Below are 18984 nucleotides of genomic sequence, written 5' to 3'. Positions count from 1 at the left end.
AATTTTCCAAAGTTGCTCAAATTTAAGATTTCCTACCTCTATGAAACAAAATATTAAACGAAATGGTTACTCTTGAAGAATTAATATCAAAGTTTTACACAATGCTTTCCGGTTCATTTTAGTTCAAATTTCATTGCAAGAATTGGAATTTATTTACCGTTGAATGCGGATATGAAAAAAAAATCCAAACCTGTTTGAAATACCCTAAAATGCGTTGAAAATGTAAATATAAGAAACAACTCCAATACTCACCAGGTTATAAAACTGGTTTTGATGTCTGATTCGTAAGATTTCGATACCGTTTTAATTTTTCTTAACACAATTATCAATTTTGGATTCCCCATACTAGGATACTTTGGATGTTTCCCCATACTTTGGATGAGGGTTAATTATACAAAACACTGCCTGCAAATATTTTGACTTATAAGTTAGGAAATATTTTTTGTGTAGGATCATAACTAATGGTCACCATGTTTTAGCTACAACAGGCAGGACAATGGCAAGGTAGTAAATGAAAAACATTTCCCAGAAGGGAACAAACTCAAAAGGTAACATTTGTAGATATCTTAAAGCAAGCCACAATTTATAACTATATTTTTTGCTTTATTTTAAGCCATTCAAAAGCAAAATGTCCCCGTATGAGAAGTTATATGACATAACTAATACATTTTCAGCGCTCAACTTCATTGTGTATTTGATACCTGAGGGTTGTTTATGTAGATCACTGTTTATAAGTAATTTATTTTGTAAATGAATTCCATGATACTAGTGCTAAAACACAATAATATATTATTTAGTCTTGTCTTGAGTTACTTATACTACTTATGAATACGTGATTTATGTAATAAACTGTAAGGGTTCATTACTTATTGAAGAATAAAGTTTTATTATCTATTTAATCTTAAGGGTTCATTATTACAGTTTATTTGATATGACAGATAAAACCATGGTTAAAACTGTCAATTGTCAAAAACTTACCAACCCGGGTTTTTTTCTATAGTGTGAATTTGCTGACTTGTGAGATAAATTTTATTTCAGTTATATCTAATCACAATTTGTCCAAAAAATTAAGTTTGGGAGAAAAAAAAACACCAAATAGTTCCCAAGAAATACGAAACGCTTTTTTTGTTTGTTAAAGCAGGGGTTTGTCAGAAATCTCAGGCAAAAAATAAGCCTTCATTCAGAAATAATAAGTAGTATTGGTTATGATAAATAGAAGAAAAATGCGTAAAAATGACATACTAATGGTATGTACAAAAGTCGAGGAAAAGTATGTACTACAAATGTATTTCCTCAATTGTCTAAAAAAATACTTTAAATATTTTGAGGTATTTTCAGTATTTTTTCTTTTATTCATTTAATTTTAAATATTTTTGAATTTCTTAGAAAACTAGAATTTTCTGAAGGTGTTTTAGCTGAAGCTACTAGTAAAAATCTTGAACTGAAAGGTTATTTTTTTGATGCATTACCTGAAGATCTCCGAGCTCCCCGTCTTGTTCGAGTTGGTCTTGTACAACATGCGATTGCAGAACCTACTACCGCACCAATATCAAGACAAAGAGAAGCCATTCATAATCGTATTCGGGAGATTGTTGAAATAGCACCACAGTGTGGAGTTAATATTATATGCTTCCAAAAAGCATGGAGTAAGAGAATGCTTTTTTCATATTTCAAGAATAGTTTATTAGTTTACAGTTTATTAGTTTAAAAGAATATTTTTTTTTTATTATTTGGAACATTAACCTCATAGCATTGTAATATAGAGTGGGAGAATTAAGGTTTTTTTCAGGAATAATGAAGTGGATTATTTTATGTGTTACTTAATAGAAAAGCAATTTAATAGAAAAGACGGATTCATTCCAATTTGATCTGGTAACTTGTACAAATTTTTAAAGAGAACATATTTTTCAACTTTTTTATGTCAACAAAAACTCAATCTCCTTTCATTCTAATAACTTTGGGATATTCATTTGAAGTTTTATTGTCTGTTATTGAGTTTTCCTATACTTAGCTTATATTCTTAAAAAACATATTTTATATATCTCCCAATTTAGTTAGTTTGTTAAAAAAAAGTCGAAAGAAAGTTTTTGATGTAAAAGATTAGTTGAAAGAAGTAGGGAATTTCAATTAATTTTTAGAGAAAAGAAAATCTCTTTTGTTCATCTAGGGGAATTCATTCTCATTGTTGGTACAGAAACTGAACGATATAGTTTATGATGCCACACTAGGCATTGCATATTTCCTAGGCTTTAAAATTTTGTAAATTTCTTTTTAATCATTCTTAATCGAATTTTAATTAAATTAAGCCAATTATTTATTTTTTATACATTTTATAAAAAGCTAATATAAAATAATCTTATTCTTTTCTTATCAATCAATGTAACAGCTAATTTTTTATTTCAATACTAAAGTAAGACTCGTTAATTTACTGTTGCAACTAAATAAAAAACAAAAATCTATTTTTAACTCTTTATTTATTTCTCACCACAAAAATGTTTCAGTTACATAGTTATACTAATTCCAACAGTCTTTTTGGCGATTCGCTTTTACCAAATTATTTTCAAATTTAATGTTGATTATCTTTTGATAAATCACCAGCTCTTCAAATGATCCTAACTGTCCACTGGGAACAATTCATTCACTTTTAATTTTGAATTAATAGTAGTTTAACCAGAGGCTTCGGCCTCCTGGTCCCAACCGTTAAATACATATCTTTACAAAGTATTCCTGACGCGAAGAGAATAATTTTCTTGATTCCTTTGGGGGACTTCTTTTCTTTATTTTTATAATTTTAGAATGTGGCTATGTTCAATTTAAGTTTTACATTATAAATCAATTTTTTCTAAATGATTATATTAATTTTTCTGGGATAAATATCCTTATATCGTATCCAAGTTGAAATGTATCTGAAACGGCCATAATACTTTAATTCTACAAATAAACTACCTCCCACTAACCCCTATAGACTAAGAATTTGAACTAAACTGCTACTACATAGTTATTAATGTTTTGGGATTATATTTCTGGTGTCATAAAATCAGTTTTGATGATACAAGTGTCATAAGCATGTTTGGTTTGAATTATCAAAAATTTGTTTAATGATCTAAGAAAAGAAGGCAAAGGTTAATCACTGGGGAAAAAAGATTATGTCTATAAACAGTATGAAACCGTCAAGCATGAAAACATACCAAACCTATGCATAATCTAGCATACATATTTTTTTTTTACAAAAATCGAAATTAATAAACATTAAAAATTTTTATTGCTGAAAACATTAATATTTTGTGGATGTAGTAATTTTCTGAATATTAATTATCTGAGTAGTAAACTAAGTGTGATACAATGTTTAATATTTTATAGCAATGACATTTTCCTTTTGCACTAGAGAAAGATATCCGTGGTGTGAATTTGCAGAAAGGGGTCCTACGACACTCCTTTGTGCAGAGGTAATTTATAAAGGTTTTATTTCTATGAAAGAAATGAGTATTATATTTTTTAAATGTTCAATACACATGTTTGATTTTTAAACAGTTTATCTTGTTTATTTATCTCTATTGAAAATAAGTTATTTTTCCTCTTCATGTATATATAATTGATATAAAAAAATAAACATATAAGTAGTAAAAGTATTTTTTTTTCATAATGACTCTTTTGAATATTCTTCCACTAATCAACCATCAATAATTAGGTGAATATCGAAGGATTTATGAAATTTCCATAAAGGTATACTGATAGGATGCTAATTAGAAAAAAAAGTATATAAATAATTTATGAACCAAACACAGTGACATATGAATAGTGTAATATCGCACTCTGTCCAAAGAATAATTTCCCCAGACTCCTACAAAGGAACGTCTTTTCCTCACAGCCACTTCGTGCTAACTCTCACATATCTTTATTCACTACATCTACACTTGATCACTGCTCCATCACAACATGGAGGCATGACAAATAGTTTAATATAACACGACAGTATGACTAATATGGTTTCAGAATATAGTTGTTATAGTTAACATATTTAACATCCCAAAATAAAAAACTATTTCAATATATTAATTTTGTTTCTTTATATTTTGTAGTTAGCTGCGAAACACAATATGGTTATTGTATCTAATATTGAAGTTACTGAGATGAAACTTATGGAGATACTATATGGAATACAGCTGTCGTCATTTCAAGCTCTGGAGAATATTTAGGAAAATTTAGCAAGAATCATATACCACGTGTTGGCGATTTTAATGAAGTAAATTTTCAATTAATAAAAAAACATTTTTTTCCTAATTATGTTAAAGAAAAGTTGCAGATAGTTTGAGATTATCAGTTGAAAATACTTATAAAAAAAGTTGCTGTTTTATTATTACCGTGTTACAACAACAACAAAAAATGCTTCAATTTATGCATAGTTTCATGTTTAGCAAATATTTCTTATGAACAGAGATTCGGTCATGTCCTACATGCTCCAATCAACTAGACTACTTCAGTCACCTTCTGAAATCTCACAAGAATTGACTGTATAAATTGCTTTCTTAAACTTGACAATTCAAGTTATCTTGTTTCTTAATATAATTCTGGTTAGAAATACGTTATTTAAACATATTTCTAACCAGATTACATTTACATACATTTTAAGGAAATTTGTTTTTAAAAAAATTAAATTTAAAAGATATTTTTTTCAATATGAAATTTAGTCAAAGACTATTAAATGTGCTATCATAAATTTATTCTGTGATTTAAAACAGTGTCTGGCATTTTATTAAATTTATACATGAAGCATTTGATTCCTATAAGCGGATGATCACTAATAGCATATCTAATTTGCATAAGAACAGAATAATATTAGTTTTGCTCTACAGTATGAGCATAACTGTAAAATAGGATTCAGTTATTCATATTTGTGCAAATTTATAAAGCTTAACTTTCTTCTGGAAATTTCAAATAAGTCAGTAGCTAAAATTCAATGTTAAAAGAGTTGAAGCTAATCCTAGTAAAAGTCAAAGAGAACCTTTTCTATTTATCTGTCAGAATAGGTATAAAACTGAAAGCTAGTCCCTATTTTGATTAGAAGAAAATTCCTCATATCCTGACATTAGGCCCATCTGCATTCTGGCAAACCCTGAACCGCATGTCTAGAGAGGTTTAAAATAATTTGACGTATAAGGGCAAGAGGAAAAGAACCTAGCGTTGTAATAAAACACCTGATAATGGACAATTTCTTAGAATGCAGATGAAAGGCATTGTAGTGCACCTTTCGACTTAACAGCTTTATTTCACTTTTCAGCTTAACAGTTCTATCTCACTCTTTGTTTTGATGGTCCTGCAGTGGACTGATTGTAAAGACACGGTTCCCAGCAGAACATCAAAGTCAAGCATCAATGGCTTCGGTCAGTAAGCGGGTGGGTGACAACTTTGATCAGCCTGCTTAGGGACCGAGGGTGAAGGTATTGGTCCTCCTTAAACTGTTCTACCATAAAGTGCTTGACTTTGCGCAGTTCGATGGGCTACCAATGCAGGGGAGCTATCCACTCTGCAGAGGATCAAAATTGCGATGGCATGTCTTCAGATCATTCTCAGGGATGTTTTCCAGACCGTTGCCAATAGCCCATTATGCAGCTCTCGTGTGACGTAAATAAAGTACCTGCCTTTGTTTTGATTTAGATTTTTTGCTGTCATGAATCTGTTAACAAAAAAAAATTTAATAATGCCATAATTGATTTTGTACTTATAAATTTGATGATAAACAAATGGTTCCACTAATAAGTTTATAAACTATTAGTGGAACCATTTGTTATAGACACTAATAAGTTTATAGACAAGGACTTTAATTCGCTAACTTAAAATTTAATCTTTCAAAAATCACAATGGCCAATTATCAATTTTCAAAACCTCTAAAAAATCATTGAATATTATCCTCTTGAATTGTGAAATATTGAAATAATAAAAACTGAAAAATTAAAATAAAATTATTAATGATTATTATTCAATGCCAAATTATTATTTATTAAAATGTCAGTTTCAGGCTTTGAAAATTCATTCTACTTAAGGAAAATTGACAACATTTGTATGAAATTAATTAATATTAATGAAACTAACTGAAATGACGTTAATTATATTTTGAAATGTTTTACATGTTTAGTATAATTAAGGTTAATTTTATATGCAATTTAGTACCTACTTAAAATTATTTTGTGCATACTTCCCTTCTCTTAATGGTTACTGTAAACATTACCTATTTCATATGTTATAGATTGTTTATTATTATTTGAGCTAATTTTTGAGACTTTAACTCTCATTTTTATGTCAAGAACTAATTTTGATAATAAAATTTATGATAGTAAAATTCATGATAATTCAGCATCTGACACCATGAGTATCTTAAGAATTGCACTAATGTTCATATTATTACAAAAATTTAATATTTAAGGCTTTTGACAGTTTTAGACATAAATTTTTGGATTAGAATTTTGGCCATGACAGTTTAAATCATGTTTAAAACATTAAAAACAATAATACGAATGAAATAAAATTAATTACCAACTCTATTATTTGTAATTAACCTGCTAAGGGTATTTTTTTATTGCAGCAATTTTATGTTATATTTTCAATATATGCGTATTTTGTTTTAGTCTACTTATTGCATGGAACTTGTTATTTAGGAAACCAATAAATCAGAATAATAAATACTTAGATTAAATTAAAAACTCTTCCAAATTCTTAAACAGTTGTAAAATATTTTAACTCTAATTTATAATGAATACATCCTAAGCCTGACATACTAACACAATATTTGTAAAATGATAGATGCTTAATTTTTATTTTAAATTTCTTTATGATTGTTTTTTTTATTTAGGTCTAGAAAAGAATTAAGAAAAAAAAATTGAAAAGTAATTTCAAATTAAGAAAAATGCTTGTTGCCAAAGAAATAACAGTTATTTCTTAAATTGTACTGCTTTAAATTAAAGTATTTAACAAGAAGAGCTTACATAGTCTGCTTAATTGTAATAGATTTTTTTTTCTATTTCATAAGCAACAAATTTTTAATTCTGTTTTAGCTTTTTGTTTGTTTTTAATGTCAATTTAAAAAGTATTTAGCAGATTTTTTTTTGACTTTTAGTGATGGCAATTTTTTACACTCTATTTTACTTTATGAAAATTTAAACTTGTGTTTCTAACATAATAAAATTTCCAATTTTTTAAATAAATAATTGTATACTGTATTATTTGACAGCATGAATTTTTTAAGATTTAAAATTTTTTATGATTGCTGAATTTTTTAAATTGAAAATTCAAATAGCTTTGCTCTAGTATTTCATAAATGCATAGAGTATAAAGAAGGAATCTTGTGTAAAAATGTATCTTTGATTTTAATTAAATCCCTAGAAAAAGTATGTTTGATATTTATACTTAATAAATTTTATTTCATATTTTCTCTCAGAAAAGGAGAAATTGTGAAAAAAATGCACTATTTTTGATTTACTGAGTTTTAGACTTCAAATTATTAAAAAAAAATTGAACAATTCAAACTTGTATTGAAATTTTTTCATGGATATCATTAGGAAATTCTGGGGAAATCTTTGCAAGTTTAAACTATAAAATAATATCAATAACACTGGGGTACAAATTTTTTGTTGCATTTATACAAATACTTGATCTTGCCTAATTTGGGTGTGGGAATTTCTAATCTGAAAAAAGTTTGGCTTTTGAAGCTAAATATTTCTTTAAAATCACAATTTTAGTTAATTTTTTCTGTTAAAATGTACAATTTTTAAGGCATTGTATATAATAAGAAGTCATGTAAATGTGAGGATGATTCTCTGTGGCAGTTAGGATACAAAATCAGGATTAAAATTGCATAGGCACTTCCCTATTATGACCTGTTCAAAAGTATGCAAAGAAACAGTTCATTAGCACTCCAAGCGGAATATGATTTTCTCCGGCATGGGTTCCTATGCAATGTTTATCCAGATGATGTGTCCTATCTTCCTTAGAAGTTTGTCACAACATATATGTGACCCCTTGTTTATTTTTACATTTGAATTGTACATTTTGCTAAAAATGTCCATTTAAAAAAAATTGCTTGTAGAGAGAATCCGATTGCTGATTTGAAACCGGCGTTCTGAAAAATCTCATACAACAAAAAGCTGTTTTTTTCCTTATTGTAATAAGCTTATATTAAAATGAATCCGCTGTATTGCATCTATAAAGAAGATGGACTTTCTAAATTATCCTACAACTTATGAAACAAATTATAAAATTGACTTCATTTTCAGGAAAAATTGCAATCAACATCTGTTATGGAAGGCATCATCCACAAAAGTGGATGGTTTATGGACTTAATCGTGCAGAAATTGTTTTTAATCCATCAGCTACTATTGGAGACTTAAGGTAAGCTAAACACATATTTTTTTTTTTGTTTGCTGTCAAAAATAAAAGAAGTGTATTGATAAAACTTAATGTTTTAAGTATATGCATGTCTTAAACATTGTAAGTGAAATTTTTAATAAAATATTTTTCTAAATCAGTATTCTCAAAATATATTACAGGTTTTAATTACTATTGGTGGTTATAGTTACTGATAATGTCTTTCATGATAACTGTTATGTATTAAGTAATACAGTCAATTGTTGATAATAATACATAATTAATAATATGTAATATGGCCAGAGATTTAATAATTGTTGTATTCATGAGTGTATTTTATTCAATATCATTGCTAGGCACTTTAATTAAACTGCAATTTTATGGCGCTTTAATTTTTGATAAACTCCCTTCAAGCTGAAAACAGAAAGTTTTTGGTCTAAACATTGGAAAGCAGCACCACTGCTGCAGAGATATTCGTTCCCTTTGACCAGAGATAAATTATCCCAGCTGTCTGCGGCTAATTAGTGGAAACCATTAACAGCGCAGTCGCAAAAGTTGAGGTGACAGAAGTTTTTTATTCTTCTTCGAAGAGCTTTTTTGGCTGCTAGAACCAGGAGAAAACAAACAAGCTCATGTTGCGGGGTGGCATATGGATTTCTCCTGGTAGACTGTAACGTATTTTTTTTAACTATAAATATTTCTTTTTATCCCCTTAAATTTAATATTAATTAAGTGCCTTTTCTTTTATTTTATGTTTAAATTATATATGTATTAAATATTCTCGAAATGTTATGTGCACCAGCCTTATCACTAGATTATCAAAATTATGCTATCTAGATTTTTACTTAACTAATAAACTTAGTAACTCTAATAATGTTGACTATTATTTCAGCCTGAATTAACTTTTACTAATAAGGTTTTTATAAATCAAATATTTTTGTTTTGTTTTGGATTTAACATCCTAGTTTTTTCTTGGTAGCTTAAATCAATCTTTACTTGTCTTTTCTTTTTGCTTATGTTGTATCTTAAGTTTTTATCTATACAATCACAATACTAATCATAATAAATAGATACAACATAACTAGTTAATATTTTACTTCTAAAAAAATTACTTTCGAAATTTCGTTAATATTCTCTCTTGTTGATTAATCTTATAACAATAATATAATAATTTTTAAGGTCTTATTTATTTAATTGCATGTTGTAAATGAATAAATTTTCCAACATTTCTAACTCTAAAATAAATTTAAGTACGGATATTAATGAATTAAATATTTTTTGTAGTGAGGTAAGCTAATTTTATGAATTCACATTTTATAGTTTTGTGTATAACTATTAACGAAGCCATGATTTGTGAATTGGCAGATTTGAAATAAAGAAATTATCAATAACTATACTTAAATTGATGAGTTTCACTAAGCAGGTTGGCTGGTAGTGAACAGTGGCATTAGAAACAACAACAATATAAATTTTAATTTATACTTTCAGAAAAATGTTATCAGAAATACATATTGTGAAATTGTATGTAGAAAGAAAAGAAAGTTTAATTTTTTATATATTCTATTCCACTAACATACCTGCCAATTTTTGATCCCTTCCATTATGATTTTTCCCAGTGGTAGTAAAATGGAATTAAAATTTCAATTGTTAGTAAAAAAATAAGTTGTATTTCAAGAAGCTTCAGCTGACAACCATGATAGTAACACATATTAACATATATGCTTAATTTTTTTAAGAATACTGGTTATCAAAATAATTTAAAATATAAATTTATAAAAGAAAAAATAGTGTATCTTTACTACCACTTTAAATATAAATTTAAAATTTTACGCCAAATGCGTAAAAGCTGGTAGGTATGCACTAACATATAACAAATTTCAAATTAAGATTGTTTCAAACTTGTTAAATCAAATAGAAATTATTTATTTTTATTTAAGTATTTTTTTAAAATTAATTTTTCCAAAATCTATATATTTTTTAAAATTTTTTTCCAAAATTTAAAAAAGAAATGTGACTTAAAATAATTTATAATATAAATTATTATGACTTTTAATTTAAATTATAGTTAAACTGCAAGGACAGCTCAACTTTCAAATTAAATTTTCAAATGTTTTTTTTTTCTTCATTTTTACATCAAATATTAGAAATCAATTACATCAGAATACATTGATTTTTCCTTTCTTTTCTTTAATTGTTTTTTTTCGCATAAAATTTTTATTTTTTTTAAAACAAAACATAATAGGACAAACAATTTTGTTGTAATAAGCTAAAAATATTTTTCTTTTCATTTAATTCAAAGCAGTTTGCTTAAAGAGTTTTTAACACAATTTTCCCACCAATTAGTCTGTTTATTTTCATCTGTAAGAAATTGGTTTCTCACTATGTTGTTCAATTCAGAGAAAGAAAAATTTCTTTTTCTCTTAAAGAAAATTTCTTTTTCTCTAAAAGAAAAATTTCTTATCACTCAAATGTTAGTTAATGCTACTATTATAAAGCACCAAATTGCTTCTTCCTTATCAGGGTTGCTATTAAACTTCTCATTCATTCTGATGCAATTTTCTCCACTAATATTTTGGTAACACTATTTCTTACTATATGTATACATTTATACTTATTTAATTCATCTTAAATAAGATTTTTTAAGGCTCATTCTAAATAAAATTAAATGTATCCTTCTTTTAACAAGAATACATTAAGTTGCCATATGGTTAAAGGAATTGTGATCCAAAGCATATTTATATTATTATTTTTTCTCTTATCCACAGTTTGTTAACATGTTTAAATATACTGAAACTTTTTCTTCCAATTATTTCTTTTGTTAAAATCATGAATGATTTTGAACAAAAAGTATGCATAATATCTTTAATTGGTGTAATATATTAATAGTGAACCCATGTGGCCCATAGAGACATGATGTGCTGCTATTGCCAATAGCTATTCTACTTGTGCAATCAATCGGGTTGGAACTGTAAGTAATTAGTTTTAATGTTCATATTTAATTTAATTTGTATTTATTTCTGTGATATTTATTATTCTACTTCCTTAATGTCAGTTGTTTATTTACATTGTAATATCGTTATAATGGTTTTAATTAAAATAGGTTTTTATGTTGATATTTTATTTAATTAATATGTTTCACTTTCAAATTTGATTTATATTTTTGAATTATTTATTTTTCTGCTTTTTTATTAGTTATTGTTTATCTACATTGCTATATTATAAAAATAGTTTCCATAGTTTAACTTCATTTATATATATGTTAACTTTTAAATTAATTATTTTTTTTTTGCCATTTCTTGGTAAATTATTTGAGCTCCAATGTATATATAAATGCTCCCAGCATTAAATAAAATTGCCTTCAAAGATAAAGAGGCTAGAATACACCACTGGGTTTTTTTTTGACTTAAAATTCTCATTTTTCTTTAATAGAATCTAACAAAGTATGGTAACTAAAAATGAAAATTATGCCTTGTGCGATGATAACTGAAAATTGTAAACATTTTTTGCTTGTATGGTGCTTCTACTAGAAATTTATTGCATCAAAATCGTTATTATTTATAATCGTTATTATAAATGTATTCAAAATTGTTAATAAGCAATAAGTATAAAAGTATAACCTCCTCGATTCTTTTGGAAAATTTTCTTGGTTGTACACATTTTTATTTATTTATTACAATCGTATTGTGTTAGAGTTCCAATATAAATGATTAATTCACGATTCATGTGAAATTTTAAAAAAACCTAGATTTCAAATCATATTTCAAGCTTGAACTTGTGAATCCGAAACGGGTGTATGATGCAACTTACAATTCCCATCAAACACCACTGTACCAATCCGAAAATGCTAATATTGATCTCGATTGGCTGTTCAAAGTCTATTCAGTCGTGAAAGGAATTTACACAGAATGTTTCTGAGCTACACTTAAGTATGTCTGCGAAATTGTGTACAGAGCAGTTCAGATGAAAACACAGTAAAGTTTCTTTTCCCCAAAAAATTAGACTCTAGCCATTTTGTCAATGGATAACCTGTGATCGCTTTGTGGCGATCATAATTCTTTTCATTTTGTAGTGAATCGTATTTTGAATTTTTATTAATTATGGTATTATTACTTTTAAAATTTTCAGTACTCTTAAGTTGTTTTATGAGAACTCAAAAATAATTAGAGGCAATATTTTAAAAAGAGTTTGAATTGAGGGGTTTTTAATATTTTAAATGCAGCAAAAAAAATCCAATAATTAGTTATGTAAACAAATTCAGATTTGTCATTCCAAAAAATTTTAATTAATATTTTAAGGATTTTTTTTTGTAAACAATTCAAATCCGAAAATTTAATTAAATCATATTTGTTAAATCTTAGGAATTCAATAACCATGTAATAATTTGCTTCTAACAAAAATGCTTAGCTTCTAAACTCATTATATTTACATTTCAAAATTACTAAAAAATATTTTCAATCATTTCATTAACGCTAAGGAAGTCATTTTGATAGCTTTTTAATTTCAATTAGAAAAACAATGATGAATATAATGACACAATTTCTTAGAATTTTGTGACTTTTTGTACAACGTATAATTTTTTTATTGTTAATATTTACTAATTACATAACTGTAAATTATATAAAAAAATTTTAACATTAATTTTAAGCAAATTTCTCTTTCAACATTAGTTATTCTTTAACAATCCAGTTATTTTGGCTACTTTTGGGCAATATAGGTTTATACTAAGTTTCAGTCTTTCTAGTGTTGAAGAAATACTAAGCCAAATAACAAAAAAGAACATTTTTAGGGTCCATGCATTAATTTACGCATGTAATATGAATTTATTTCAGTTTTCCTAGCTTGCTTAAATTTTTACATATGTTTACACAAATTCGGTATGATCAATAATATTAATCTTTTATTTTAATCTAAAAAATACATTCAATAACATTTTCGAAATAATAGTTAAATTACAATTTTGAATTAATTTTTTTACATAATTAAATAAAGTAATTATTGATTTAAAAATAAAATGAGCCTCTTAATACTGAATAGCTTAAAAAGCGTGTATAAATTGTTTTTGTGGTGGCTAATGTAATCAAGAAAAAAAGTTCTTCATCATCCACTAGTTATTTTATCATGATCAGTTAATGTCTTTGGAAATTATTTTGCACTTTGGTAATGCTTTTATGAAGAACTTTTAACAATAGGAAGACATTTTTTTTATTAGTGTTCATATCCTAATTACAGTGTTGGATTTTGACGTCACAAGCGGCTTTTGATTAAGCACGTCAAAAATCTGTCGAAGGATTTCAAAAATTGTCGGACAAGTTTCTTTGTTAACATTGGGGACGTTTTATTAGCCATCAAATCATGCAAAATACTTGCATTCTATACTACCATAATTAACATTTATATTATATACCGTTTATTAAAAATATAGCCAAAATCGTTAAATTATAAATGGGGTTTTCTAAAAACATGGTAATCTTAATATAAGTAATAACTATGAGTTGTTAATTATTGTCAATCTAAATATTGATTTCAAATATTTTATGCCACAATTTAGGTAGATTTTTTAAATTAAGTAAAACAAAAGTGGTCGCCAATAATTGATCTTAACTTATTAAAAAAAAAAGCTTCTTGACTCTTAATGTTTGTTATTACTACTTACGCTACTTATGTGTAGATTCGAAGATAATGTCTAATCATGCGAATGAGGTTTTGAGGGATATTCAGGCAGCCAAAGAAAACTTTTCCGTCTAAAAAAGTTCCTACAAAACTTTTTATTATTAAAAAATGTGTCACTTTGTATATTTTTACTTGTTAAAAAACATTAAATGTTAATTTGTGTATTTATTAGTTAGAATTCCTTAAGTTTATGAGTGGTATCTTTAATTTAATAAACTATTACTTTTGCAATATGCAGTCGGACCTCTATTTAATGAAGTCGCTGAATCCCGATAGAAAGTTCGTTACATGAAAAATTCGTTAAACGGAAAATCACCTTTTAAAATACTTAAGCAACACGAAACAGGTTTCAAATTCATAAACATTGGACATAATTAAAATAGTAATTGATACACCTTTGTCTTGTAAGCTAGTATCTGATATTTATTTTGCAAATCTTAGCCATAAAAGAAATCTACGTGTAAAGCAGGAATAGAGCAAAACATTACCCAGTGTTACATTATCATGCTACATACATTTTCAACTAAAAAAGCTGAATTTATTTACGAAATTATAGCTGCATTAATTATAAAAGTAATTTTAAGCAAACTTTCATACCTCATGCGCTCTTATGTTGAATTGACTAAATCCGCCAATTTTGTCTGAGTTTTTCGTTTGAATTGCAAACAAAAAGGGATTTTACTGCTTTCTCGAAAATTTGAAAGTCAATTCAATGTCATTTCCCCCCAAATAATAATGGGAAATAGAGAAAGTGGATCACAAAGAAAAGTTCGCTATATAGAAAATTTGCTTCGATATTTGGAAGTTATTTTACAAAGAAATTTTCATAATGTTTTTGGTTCCTTGACAAAAATCGGAAAACTGAGAAATTCGCAAAATGGAAGTTTCTTAAATAGAAGTCCTGCTGCATTTAAATTTCTGAAAATTTGTAACATATGCTCGTTTATTGAAGAATTCAAACAAGTTTCTTGTATAATTTTAACTTTCCAAAAATATTTTTTAAAAGGTATGGTACTAAAAGAAAGAGAAATGATAAAATTTTGGTGGAAATTTCGATAAAATATATTAGGGGCAGAGATTTTTCTGCACTCCTGCTTATATGTGCAGGAATATATCCTGTAAATCATGAATATAATATATTACATTATAAGTAATCTAATTATAATTTACAAAGTATATAAATGTTTGATTAAATAAGTTATAATTTCTTAAATCAATCTATTTATAGGTTTAGTTGAGTTACTATCAATATTCAGTACAGTTATTAAAATTAATTTCTTAATTATCTGTTATTTTATAATGTTTTAATAGTTTAATAGGTCAACATTCTAGTCTATACAGCTGAGCATCAAACAAAACGATATCGATTTCAAATATCGATCTTATTCATATTAAAATAAACTTGGAATACAGATAGCTCTAAAACTACTTTTTTGTAATTCTTTGCTTTTGGGAAAAGAAGAGTAAAAATGGAAGTAAATGAAAAATGATTTTACATATAAAGAATAAGATTATTGTTCAGTGTTTTTGTATTTTTATTTTTAATAGTCTAACAATTTTAGTTATTAGATAAATATCAGTTTGATATATTTTTATTTATAATTATTTAATATTTTCCGCACCAAAATTTCAGATTTTGGTAGTAATTTTCAAAATAAAAAGAGTTTATGTTAAAATAGCTCAATAACATAAGTGATGTGTACTTGTAATTTTACATGTATGGTAATTTAAAAATACTTCATATTTATAATAGCTAATAATTATCATTACGCCAAAATTTTGAGTTTTTGACAATTGTCAAAAACTATGTCAAAATGGTTTTTTGACTTTAAAACTAGATAAAACCTTCAACTGTTGAAAACTTGCCAAACCGGTCTAATTATGATATTTTTTATAGTGCTTAAAAATATTTTTTGCGTGTTTGAAAGGTGCTTATTTTCTGTTGAATGAGATTGACACTTATGAATAAAGAGAAAGTTGGACTTATTCTTTAAATTGCATATTTTATTTTTGAGAAATATTTATTTTTGCTTAAATTTAGTTTCAATATTTTGTTATTTAAAAGTTTTTAATCTCTGTACGTTATTAAGGAATAAGTTACGTAGTAAAAAATATGATGTATGTCGTTCATAATTTCTCTTTGACACTTTATGAATAAAGCCTATTATATACCAGAATTCAGTCAGGCAAAATGTTTGCTAGATATAAATCTGTTAAAAAAAAATTTTTTTTTTGAATATTCATATTCATCTTTAATCACAATTAAAAATGTTAAAAAATGTAATACAAATAATGAAATTTTATCATTAGTTACAAACCTTAAAGGAAAGCCAAGGATTTTTTTTTTCTGAATGTCAGTAGCCAGCATGCTGATGGACAAAAGTGATTTTGGGCACTTTCAATTTATGCAATCTTCTATCAATAATCTATGCATTTTTCTGCAAGTTTATATATAAAACTGTGTTATAAAATGTATTTAGTTTTTAAAAGTTTAAGTCATCTGTGAAAAATTAAAAATAAAAATATATATTCCACAATATTATATGCCAAAATATACAGACCAGTCTTTCACATATGTTTTTCAAAATGTTCTAAGCTATTCATCCTGCTGAAAAATGCTATTGCTTTTGAGGGAAGTTTTATAGGCCACATTTCATTGGTTAAACTTTTTCACTGTTGCAATTGTCGGATATTTCATTTAAGACATTTAAGGAGAACTCCAACATGATCCTTGCCCATAATTGTTGGAAAACATTAACACAGGATATTTGTCTTACAATTCTGAGGAATTAAAAAAAAATAAAATTGTGTTATCGCCAGCTTATTGCTTATACTGAAATAGGCATTCATACACACCTGCAGTGAAATGTGAGTGAGCATATTTGTTTTAAGTTGCGTAATAAAAAATAGTTATGTTTTAATTAGAAGATTTACATAAAATGGTCAATTCCACTGAATATTTTCATAATATTTAAATTTCATTCGTCTAGCTAGTCAGCCTAGTTTGAGTTCACCTAAATAATCCTTTTTGATGTGTGTTGGTTCGATTAGTAAGTTCGATTTGCAAACAAATTTTATTTTAAAAATTAATATACTCTGAATGACCGAAATTGGTGGTTGTTAACTTCCACCGGTGAATGTTGACAATTATATATTCGCTAGTAAGAGTTCGAAATATATACTACAGTTCGACTAAAGTAAGAATTCCCCTAGTCTTTTGTCTGCACCCATGACGGTGACTATGGTAACGGGATATAACTATTGTACGTAGAGGTGTGGGGTCACTGCTTAGGACAGGTTTTGGCTCTGGTCGGCCAGAGAAAATTAATCTTTTTTTTTTTGGTCTATTGTGTCAGCCCTAAAGAGAATAGAAGCTATTCCGCACTGAAATGCGCTATTCTAGCTTTCGTAGCAGCAGACAGCCTCAGACTTTGTCGCGGGGGGAGTTCTTACCATAGACAAACTAAAGTGCCTACATCCATGTTTTTTTAAAGTCAAGGTTGAATTTGCACTACGGGAGTTTAGTCTTAGTTTCTATATTTATTTTTGATATGAAGCTGAATAATGGTTTTCATGGAAGTGAAAACAAATGCTATAAACGTTATAGATATATGCTGCTATGAATGACAGAAATTGGTGATTAATGACTTCCGCCGGATAAGTTGACAGTCACATAATCTGTTTGGTAAATGTCCGAATTATAAACTAGGTCCAGTGTATTGCCTCTACCCGGTATACATTTGTCCGGTATGACCTACATCAATGTTTTTTTAAGGTAAAGTGCCACTTCCTAGTATGCATTTAACCGGTACACACTGATATTACCCCAAATCTATTTTCATCAGATATTAAAATGTCGAATTCATATAATAATACAAACGAATAAATTAATATAAAATCGGATATAAGAAATATTCTGGACAATCACCAAAACGACTATGTGATTGTTGACATTTACCAGTGAAAGTCGACATTCTCTTGATTTTGGTTATTCACGAAAACATATATATGCAACCTAAATTAATGATTCTTACTTTTTGTATCATAAAAATAACTTTACCGACTCACATCTGTATCATATCTTACTGAACTCTTAAATTTTAGTGTTGTTGAATACCGAAATGGTGGTCCAAAACTATCTTTGATTCTTTGTGTAGGAAAACACTTAAATACCAAGAAATTATGTACAGTGATTCACTTTAGAGTAAAGCAGTTGCCACCATTTTCGGTATTGAGATAACTTTTGCTCTACACAAGTCAAAATTTTTGATGGTTTTCCATTGATGGAACAACATAATCTTGATGGTAACCATCAATAATTCTATCATGAAACATTATATTTTTTGATAGTAACCAACAAAAGTAAATATCACTTCAATCTAGGAATTCGAACTAATTTATGATGTTTCAACATAAGAATAGCAATTTGTTCAAGTAGTTTGTTCCTTTTGAGCTCTCCTAATTTCCATCACAGTATTTTAGAAATCAAATGTTGGAACGATCATGAACAACCATCACCTAAATGTAGGAACTGATTCATGATGGTCCAAAATGAAAAACCCAGATTGTTTTGATGGTATTTTCCTGAGAACCAACAAGAATTCCCATCAAGAAAATATATAGTTGAAAAAATCACGGATCATCATTGGTTTTTGATCCATGAGACTTCTCTTGATGGTTAACCGTCATAGTATTATTTTCCATCATGGAATGATGGAAGTTTGTTGGCATATCGAAAACCGTGAACATGTAATGGAAAATCTCGGATGATGGTGACCATCTTGAATCACACTGAAACTATCAAAAAAACTTTAATGCTACCATCAAAAATTTTAATACGGGAAAATTTGTAACAAAAAAACGATGTCTCTTGCAGGAGAAATGGTTGTTGCAGTTGGAGGGGAAAGATGACCAAATTTGTCCTCCTCAGTGTGTCTTTATCGAATGAATAAGAAG

General features: G+C 27.2%; 1 pseudogene across 1 annotated transcript; it reads left to right on the top strand.

The window, feature by feature from the left end:
* The first annotated feature begins 1244 nt into the window (after window positions 1–1244).
* LOC147816928 (beta-ureidopropionase-like) lies at window positions 1245–18970 on the top strand (annotated as a pseudogene). The gene is made up of 7 exons (XR_015431401.1): window positions 1245–1270; window positions 1387–1646; window positions 3361–3446; window positions 4080–4243; window positions 8268–8382; window positions 11245–11326; window positions 18905–18970. The product of XR_015431401.1 is annotated as a beta-ureidopropionase-like (transcript).
* Window positions 18971–18984: the final 14 nt, after the last annotated feature.

This window comes from Parasteatoda tepidariorum, chromosome 1, assembly GCF_982258835.1.
Source record: "Parasteatoda tepidariorum strain Cologne lab strain chromosome 1, Ptep-v5.0, whole genome shotgun sequence".
Classification (NCBI taxonomy): domain Eukaryota; kingdom Metazoa; phylum Arthropoda; class Arachnida; order Araneae; family Theridiidae; genus Parasteatoda; species Parasteatoda tepidariorum.
The sequence above is the reverse complement of the archived record's forward strand: the minus strand, read 5'-3'. Positions and strand labels throughout refer to the sequence as shown.